Source organism: Mauremys reevesii, linkage group 1 (genome assembly GCF_016161935.1).
Source record: "Mauremys reevesii isolate NIE-2019 linkage group 1, ASM1616193v1, whole genome shotgun sequence".
Lineage (NCBI taxonomy): Eukaryota > Metazoa > Chordata > Testudines > Geoemydidae > Mauremys > Mauremys reevesii.
This window is the reverse complement of record NC_052623.1, coordinates 350,453,315-350,462,412: the sequence shown is the minus strand read 5'-3', so window position 1 is coordinate 350,462,412 and position 9,098 is coordinate 350,453,315. Positions and strand designations below refer to the sequence as shown.

The window sequence follows — 9,098 nt, the reverse complement described above, 5'->3', positions numbered from 1 at the left end:
TCTACTTTTTCCACAGGAACACTGCCTCATTCGGTACATAGGATGGACAGTGCTTACTTAATGAGTACATATTCAATATTTTATCTTCTCATCACTGTTCAGTGTGTGGGCCCAGGCCTTACGTACTGCATGCTATTCAAATCTTGCTGTCAAGATAGAATTATTAATTTCCTTATAGGTTTTTCTATGGCACTTATCACTCCAGAATCTAATTTATCATCACAATAATGAAATGAAGGGGTGGTGATATCCCTGCTCTACAGATGGGGGAGCTGAGGCACCAAGAAATTAAGGCCAAAAGGCATCTACTAATTTTGGGTGCTCCATTTAAAATCCCAAGGGCCTGATATTTCAGAGTACTTGCATTATATAGCACTGAATATGTTCACAGCACAGCTCCCACTGATTTCAGTTGCAGCTGTGAGCACTCAGCACTTCCACAAATTGGACTCCAGAATCTCAAGTCAGGTACCCAGAAAATAAGGAGCACACAATTGTGTTCCTGTGGAAACTTTGGTTTAAGTATCTTCCCAGTATCACATGGGAACTCTGTGGCAGAGGCAGGGATAGAATCCAATTCTTCAGTGTAGTATGCAACTGTCTTAACCCTGAGATCATTCTTTCTCTTCCTGCAAGTCCCTGACTCATTCAGCACTCTCCTTCCAACAGGTAGAGTTCCTCTGGGCAGTGTCCACTGGCTTGGAGGAGACGCAGATGCTGTCTGTGGTTCTTTGTTTGGTGTCTCCTTCCAGCCATCTGATTTTCACCCTATGACCTTCACTCCTGCTTCTGGTTTCTCATTTGCCATCCCCAGTATTCAGTTGTGACCTGGGTTCACGGGCCCCTCCCTCCCAGCTAAGAGGGAGGGCCTTAAGCTTTGAGTGAGCTTAGACTCATCTCACAGAACCACAAATAGGTACTCTCCTTCCAACTTCTGTAACAATGAAGCAGGGGTCCTACAGACAACAGCCTCCTTGACTACATAATCCTGATTCATCTCCAGATCAGATCCATCTTGTGCACTGAATGGGGCAGGGGTCCTGTGGAAAAAAAAAATATCAGATCATGTAGTTAATGACTGTAATAATGCATACGCACAAGGGGGCTGAATTCAGGTTGAGTGAAGAAGGTTTCCTAACTTACTGCCTACCTTTTGACTGCTTGACTTTGCAACCTTTGTAATGTTCTTTTAATGCAGTGCTTTCTGTGTAATTCGTATTTATGCTGCTGGGTGATTGGTGTGGTGAGTCTAATTATTCTCAGAGAGCTCAGAGCACCTGTGTTTTTTTTAAGTGTTAAATGTAAAGAGAGGATGACAACAATTATTAGTAGACAGCAAAAGTAATTGATTCCCCCTTCCTCATACTGTCCAAAATATTCTGAGAGAGAGGACAACTGCATATGTCTGAAGCAAAAGGAGCTACTGTTGGTGATACCCCAGGTATTACATTGCAGGGTGAGGTTTCACATTCTGAGCAGGTGCTGATAAATACCCACTATTCCTATTGCCTGTACTCTGGAATAGGCCTGGGGAAGATTCTGGACTAGCCTAACCACATCAGTCCCAGTGACACATCCTTAACACCAGCCCGACCACAGGCTAATGCTGCTCTGTTTGTTTTTCAAGTCTCTCCGCTAGGTCACAGGTAATTTCATTAGAAACCGTTTCCCCCAGTAACAAGCTGATGTGAAAGTGCAGCAACAGTGGTGCCGTCAGCAAGTGCTTACTCATTGCGGGTGAGGTAAAGTTGCTATCAGTGGTGACACCATTCCCTTTCCCTGAAGGCAGATCTCTTCTTTATCCTCTCACTCATGTTTTCCTGTCAGGCTCCCCATTTCTGGGATATGCTAATCTCCCAAATGGCATCAGACAAGACTATCAACTGAAGCAGGAATGCCTCCTATGCAGTATTCAGTTTGCTGAGCATGGTGCACGATTTACAGATGAAACCCAACAAAGCAGGCTCGAGAGGATTTTTTACTGTATCTGGACTCTCTTCTTGCGTCCCAACCAGTCCCACCCTGCCTCATCCTTTACCTCTCCCACACTCTGTCAGCATCATTCAGGGCTCTGTCTTGGGCCTCACTTCTCTTTTCACTTTACCACTGCACAGCCTCATCTACTCACATGACTTCTGTCACCAGCTCTGGGCCTTGCCTTGTGAGGCGACAAGCCCCACTTCAGATGCACTGAGATACAGTAATTCCCAGAGAATCAGGGTTCCTGTGCTGCCAGGAGCTCTCTCGTCCATTTTTGTTTTGTGGGTTTTTACGAAGAAGCAGGAGGTAGCTCAGAAGTCAGCAACACAACCCGAGGAAGGACTCCAGACTGAAGGCTAGTGTTTGGTCCCTCACTCTCAGAGCAGCGCCAAGCTTTGCACAGTCCTTTTGCTCACTATAACTTTGGGAGCACAGGGACAATGCATCCATCCCAGTACTCTGCAGTGAGTAGTGACCCCATCTGGCTGGTACAAGGCACTGAAAATTGCATCAGGATTGCCTCACTGGGAGGGAGGGTCTTGGGTAGTAGATGAGGGGAAGTAAAAAAAAAAAAAAAAAAGGAGGAAATGCAGGATGGCTGGAGGAATGAAGATTAATCCCCCAACCCTGAGGACAAGCTGGGGGAACCAGCCACTCCATGGGGATTGCTGAGGTCTTATCTTACCCTTACCATTGGTTGATGTTGAAGTGCTTTAACAAAGGAAGTATCACAATCCCCAGGTTTCAGATGAGAAAAGCTAAGAGAGATGAACTGACTCTCTCAAGGTGTATGGCAGAGTCTCCTGCCTCCTAGCCCAGCACCATATGCACTGGACCATGATGCCTACAATATGTTAGGTAAAATAAGGAAAAAAACCTAGCTATGTGTTTTTCATTGTATGTTTCAGTGTTGCCAACTCACGATTTTGTTGTGAGTCTTGAGTTATTTGGCGTCTTTCTTAAAGTCCCAGCTCCTAGGGCATGTAAGTTTGTGAGAATCTCGGCTTTTATAAAAAAGTAAGTTTCCAGCATCCTGGTTGTGGGGTGGGGGAGGGGGCGAGAGATTGAAAACATGCCCCCTAAAGCAAACAGCCAAAAACCCCTCAATATTTATTATTGTTTTTAACATCTCATGATTTTTAAGCCAATCTCATGATCTGTTGACGCTTGAGTCAGGCTTCCCAAATGCCTGGGGTTTGGAACACGGATCTCTGCAGCTTCCAGGCTGTTCCCTGAAATGTGGAAATCCCCCTTGCACAAACAATGCCATTGTTAGACTTGACAAATCTCCACAAGCACAAAAACATGTTTGTTTTCATAAATAACCCACTGGGGGAGTTTCCTTGCTGATGTAGGGTTTGAGATTTTTTTTTCCCCTCTAAAAGCTATGTTGCCAGCTTCCAAGAATCTTTATAAACCTACAATTACTGAGATTGCGAGTGTTATGTGATCAGCTTGTAACACAGCAACAAACTCGGATTCACAGAATGATAGAAATTGGAGATGAAAAAAAACAGCTAAACTAGATCAAATTGATCCCTCTGGCCGTGTAGAATCAAGTAGCTTTAGATAAACCCACCTTCTCTCTGGACAGTAGCTGTTCCTTTAATAGGACAGTGCTGTTAACATTTGATCTTGTACAGTGCAGTTGCAGAGAGTTGCCCACAGAAGGGCAAAGTAAAATGAGATGGATGGGGCAAATTGATGCTGCATTAATGAGACACTACTGTGTGGTTGTTGGATTACTCCTGCCTAGGACCAGGAATGAGGCTTAGGAGAGCAGGTAGCTAAGTGCCTCATTTAGCAAGAGAAAGAGCATACCTGAACCCATGTCTCTGCCGGACATGCCTTATGGTCACTGCTATTTCACTACAGGAACATTGCATCATGGTTTAGGCTGGGCAGTGGAATTGTATGTACAGGAGGGCACAATGCAATTAATTATGCAGATTGTAATTTGGGCAGGTCACCAGGGTTAATATCCTATCCTTGCAAGAAGTGCCATGGAGTCTTTGGTGACACAGAGGGTTGTGTGTTGGGGTTGCGACTCACCTGGGACACAATGCCCTTTAATATTGGGTTGGAGTACTGGTTTAGTACTAATGCAGTGGGAAAAGCATCACCAACTGAATCATCAGCACCTGTTCCAGCAGCACCCTCTGTTTCCTTAGCAGTTTTCCATCCCGCCACTAATGCAGTTCTACCCTGAGTCCCTTGCGCAACAACACTTAGTCAGATCTCAGACCCAGATGGTATGGCAGTGTGCCATTTAAGGATGGGAAGTTCTGATGTGGTTGATTGGTAGTTTTCTGTGCCAAACAGGACAAGGCACTTGGACACCAGACTGATGGACCTGGTATTTTTAACCTAGACACAGAGAATATACACTAAGATGACAATTTGAGGAAGCCCAATAGTCCAGTAGCCAAGTAATTTTCTCCTGTACAGGAGATCTAAATACAGTTCCTGACCTCCTGGGACACTGGAGGCCGGGAGTATTGAAGAGGCATCCCCTTTCTCTGGGAAAGCTAAGGGCACAGGTGGAGTTTCCAAACTCATCTTCCACTGAGGTAGCAAAGACTGCATCACAGAATATCAGGGTTGGAAGGGACCTCAGGAGGTATCTAGTCCAACCTCCTGCTCAAAGCAGGACCAATCCCCAACTAAATCATCCCAGCCAGGGCTTTGTCAAGCCTGACCTTAAAAACCTCTAAGGAGGGAGATTCCACCACCTCCCTAGCTAACCCATTCCAGTGCTTCACCACCCTCCTAGTGAAAAAGGTTTTCCTAATATCCAGCCTAAACCTTCCCCACTGCCACTTGAGACCATTACTCCTTGTTCTGTCATCTGCTACCACTGAGAACAGTGTAGATCCATCCTCTTTGGAACCCCCTTTCAAGTAGTTGAAAACAGCTATCAAATCCCCCCTCATTCTTCTCTTTTGCAAACTAAACAATCCCAGTTCCCTCAGCCTCTCCTCATAAGTCATGTGCTCCAGCCCCCTAATCATTTTTGTTGCCCTCAATTTAGTTCCTCGTCGCTGCTGGCCACCACAGCAACTCAGCACTTCTGTTGAAAGACGGTGATTGTTATCTCATTGTCTGAGAACAGGTAAGCCGTTCTGCTCCCGACGCTCCCCAGAGACCCAGCGGCTGCTGGGGTTTTAATAATGCTCCTTTTCATTTGAGCAAGAGCAACAACATAGCCAATTACATCCATCAGAAGCTCCCATCCAAGGGGCTAGTAATAAGGCACAGAACCCTTTGCCTCTAGCTTGTTGGTTCAAACTCAGCCTCAATCCGGCTGACAGTGAGACGCCAACAGCTGCTACAATCGGACAGCTCTTCAATGGCCTATGAGAAAGGAAGTACTGGCCAGCATCCAGTTACTAGTGGCCTGGTGTTTACATTGAAGAAATCGTCACCACAACTATGTGCTGGCAGCTTCATCAGTGAACCCTGGAGACTGAACTCCCCACATTCCCGGAGGAAGGGAGGAGGCGCACTGGGGCATCTCCAGGTCAACCCTGAGGCACATTTGATGGGACAGCTTGTACTGCAGCTGCCTGTATTGTTCCTGTTGGTAATTAGAAGACTTGGATCTCTAGGGCTGTCAAGTCAGCACTAAACTTAGTTTAGAGAAAGAAAACACCATCTCAGTTATTGTCCCCTCTCCCGCCGCCGAGCTGCTCGAGTTCTGAGTTCTACATGGCACACTAATCTATACCACTCTGTTTATGTGAGTGGAGTGGGGATGTAGATAGATTGGAGAAATGGGGTGGTTGACAAGACAGGAATTTTGTCTTGTAAATTATTCAGGTCACAGGATATAATCTATATTTGAAGTCTGAGCCTGGGGTGGTATGTTGGGGTCACTCACCACACTGGCTCCTCCTACAATTAGCTCTGATCCGCAGATGTGCCCTCCGGTGGTGGTAGCTCTCCCGTCCTTGTCTCTGCCTGCAGGCCCACTGCAGTTCCAGTCTCACTGCCTCTGCTTCATGGCACAGCTCTCCAGCTGTGTCACAATCCAGGTTCCCCTCTTCCAGGGAACTCCTTCTGCAGCAGTGCAGCTGCTCCTCGCAGCTGCTTGGCAGGCCATAGCCTGGCCATTTCTTCAGTGGCGAGGGGAGAGGGGAGAACACAGGCCCACCCACTACTCTGGGTCCCAGCCCAGGGACCCTGTGAACAACAGCTTCCCACTGCCCCTCCTTTCTTTCTCCATCAATCTGTCAATTCCCTGGGCCATTTCCCTGCAGCCCCAGCACCTTCAGCTCCTGACTCTGGCTCCTCCCCCGGCCTCTTCCCAGGGCCTCAGGCCTGCAAGTCCTAAAAGCCCTGTTCACTGGTTGGTCTCTGCAGCCCTCTAGGAAGCCAGTCCTCTCCCTTGGACTTCCTGCAGCAGACTGCCCTGCTCTGGCCTGCAGCTTCCTTTTATATGGGCCAGCTGGGCCCTGATTGGCTGGGCCCTGATTGGCTGGTCCAGCCGCTGCCCTAATCGGCTGTTTCCTTGCAGCCCTCCAGGCTGGGTTTTAACCCTATCAGGGCCAGTGCCGGGCAGATGCCCTGCCAGAGGTGGAGTGAAACAAGTTCTACTGTGTAGCATGGTGACTGTCAAAGATACACAAACCTTGAATATCTATAAGGACACTTGTTTGTGTGTCTTCTTTCAGCGTTTAACACAGTTCATCTTCAGAGCACTGTACACACATCCAGTGAGTATATAGTATAGTACTAGAATGCACTTGTGAGCATTATTATTATTACCACTTTATAGCTGGGGAAACAGACACAGGGGTTAGCAACTTGCCCAAAGCAATAAAAGGAGCCGGTATCAGAGAAAGGATTAAATCATAGAGTTTTCAGGCTCCCAGTCCTGTACTTACACCAGTAGTTCATACCTTCCCCCTTTCTTTTCAGTATTTCCTTGTTTTAACTGCTATTACTTTACACCCATTTTACTTTACACCACTTGCTGTACTGTAAAATTGGAAAACACCTGTTTATAGCTCCTTGTTTTTTCTTCTTCTACTGCCTTGCACAGTACATCTTTTAAAAAAATAAAATACCCCCCCCCTCAAAGCATTTAAATATAAGGAACAGCAAAATGTACTTTTAAAACCAGACTGAACAAAGCCCCGGAGAAGATACTGTGGTGAACAATCTTCCACTGTCTGAGAGATGGGCTAGAAATAGCCTAAAAATAGAGTTAAGTGAATAATTCATAAGAAATAACTTATTTAACAAATTTAGCATCTAGTGGTGGTGAAATATAAAGAACAAATTTCTTCCAGTGTGTTCACTGTTCAATTAAATGTTTTGCAATGTTGTCTTTATTCTAAATGTTTCACTGTAAAAAAAAAAAATCTTAAAAAAAAACACTCTATGAACCTTTCTGCCTCTGATACACCATATTTGGGTGGCTTACTTATAATTGATCAGATAGAGTGACATGCTGCTGTTTGTTTCCTGATTGGATAAGCATGCAAACACTTTCAGCCCAAATGCAAATCCCATTTTTGTGAATATTCATGCTCATAGGGTTGAAATTCACTTTTCACAAATGTTTGTGCTAGTAAAGCTTGACTTGAACTAGTAAAACTCTTAACGAGTCAGAAACAGGCCCAAATACCATTGTAGCAAATTTGATTAAATAGGCGAGTGAATGCAGATAGAAAGACGTTGCTGCTATTTGCCCAGCTCTTTCCAACAGGCCTTCTCCAGCTCTAGTTTCTGTGATCCATATGGCTCACTACATACTAGATTTAACAGACAGTCCTAAAAAGTGCTATTCAGACCCAGAAGCATCCCCAAATAGCCCCCAAAGTGCTGCTGTTTGCTGCTTTGTCAGAGACACTGATTCTGTCACAGCCCCTGCCCTCTCCTGGGTGTACTGTATGAGAACTAGAGATGGGCAAAACTGGGGGATTGTTTTTGTTTAGCAACTCCAGGCTATTTCCACAAAGGGACTTAGGCACCTGACACGGGAGCCTCTACTCACCACTAGGTGACGCCTGCTCCTGGCTGCTTTGGGAATTAGTTCTTTCAGCCCAGTGCCCACTTCTTGCAGTTCCTCAGCCTGTTGTCTCAGTCTGTGGCCTCTTTCTATGCTCAGCTGTGGGGCTTTATACAGGCCCCTCCTGCTCCTGTCCACCTGAGCTTCCTCTGTAATTAATCCTTACTGGGCCCTGGCTCCACCTCCAGGTGCAGCCTATACAGTTAATTGGCCCATCTGGCCTCCTTAACCCCTTTGAGCCTTGTGTGGCATGGACACCTCATCACATACCATCACCCTCAAGCCTGAATTCTCGGGGGTAGAGATGCCTCCTGTCCTGCATTTGCCTGAGCTCGGCCTGCAGGTCAACCCTTTCCTGTTCCAGCCCCCCCCCCACCATGAGGAGCAGTCTGTCTTTCTCCTCCATGGTGACCCAGTTCGCTCTTCACTGCAGTTGTAAGTCCGCTGCAGCTTCTTGCAAGGCCTTCTCAGACACTACTGTAGCACCTTTATCGGCTCCAGGACTCCCTCAGCCCCCTTTCCCCAGAGTCTGAGCTCCACCTATAGCCCACTTCAGTGTTAGTTCCTTTGTCTGTCTGGGACCTCTCCCTCCCAGTCATTTTATCTTCTAACTCCTTACTACCCACGACTGGGTGCAGGCGCTGACCCCCTGTAAGGTCCATAGTCATCACTACCACTTCTACCATGCTGGTCTCTGCCATACTTCTGTCTCCTGTCCTACTGGGGTCCAGGCCATTCCCTCTGCTACACCACGATTCTTAAGAGGGAAGTGCCTTTTTATATGTCTGGCCTCTTGGCACCCAAAACAAACCCTCTTCCTTGTCTTGCTAGTAAGCCATGTTTCAGCCTCCTCCCGCCTAGCCCCCTCCCCTGGGCTAGCCTTCTCCTCACAGTTCATATAAGGGCATCCCCTCCTTACCTGCCCTTGTCAACCAGAGGCAAAACATGCCCCTTCCTTTCATGTTCTCCCAACAGGTTGGACTCTTTGGGGCTCTCTTATTTTCCTGCCTCCCAAGTAAGGCTTCTCAACCCCACACAGGTAGGGGCTCTCCCTTTTTAGGTGTCCTTTCTGCCCGCAGGTAGGCTGACCAGACAGCACGTG

At 46.8% G+C, this 9,098-nt stretch overlaps 1 long non-coding RNA gene across 1 annotated transcript; it reads right to left on the bottom strand.

Annotated features, from left to right (window-relative positions):
• Nucleotides 1-236: 236 nt before the first annotated feature.
• On the bottom strand, nucleotides 237-8,071 carry LOC120381644. The gene is made up of 2 exons (XR_005588118.1): nucleotides 7,982-8,071; nucleotides 237-1,040 (listed from the first exon to the last, which is right to left on the bottom strand). It is a non-coding gene; the product is annotated as an uncharacterized LOC120381644 (long non-coding RNA).
• Nucleotides 8,072-9,098: the final 1,027 nt, after the last annotated feature.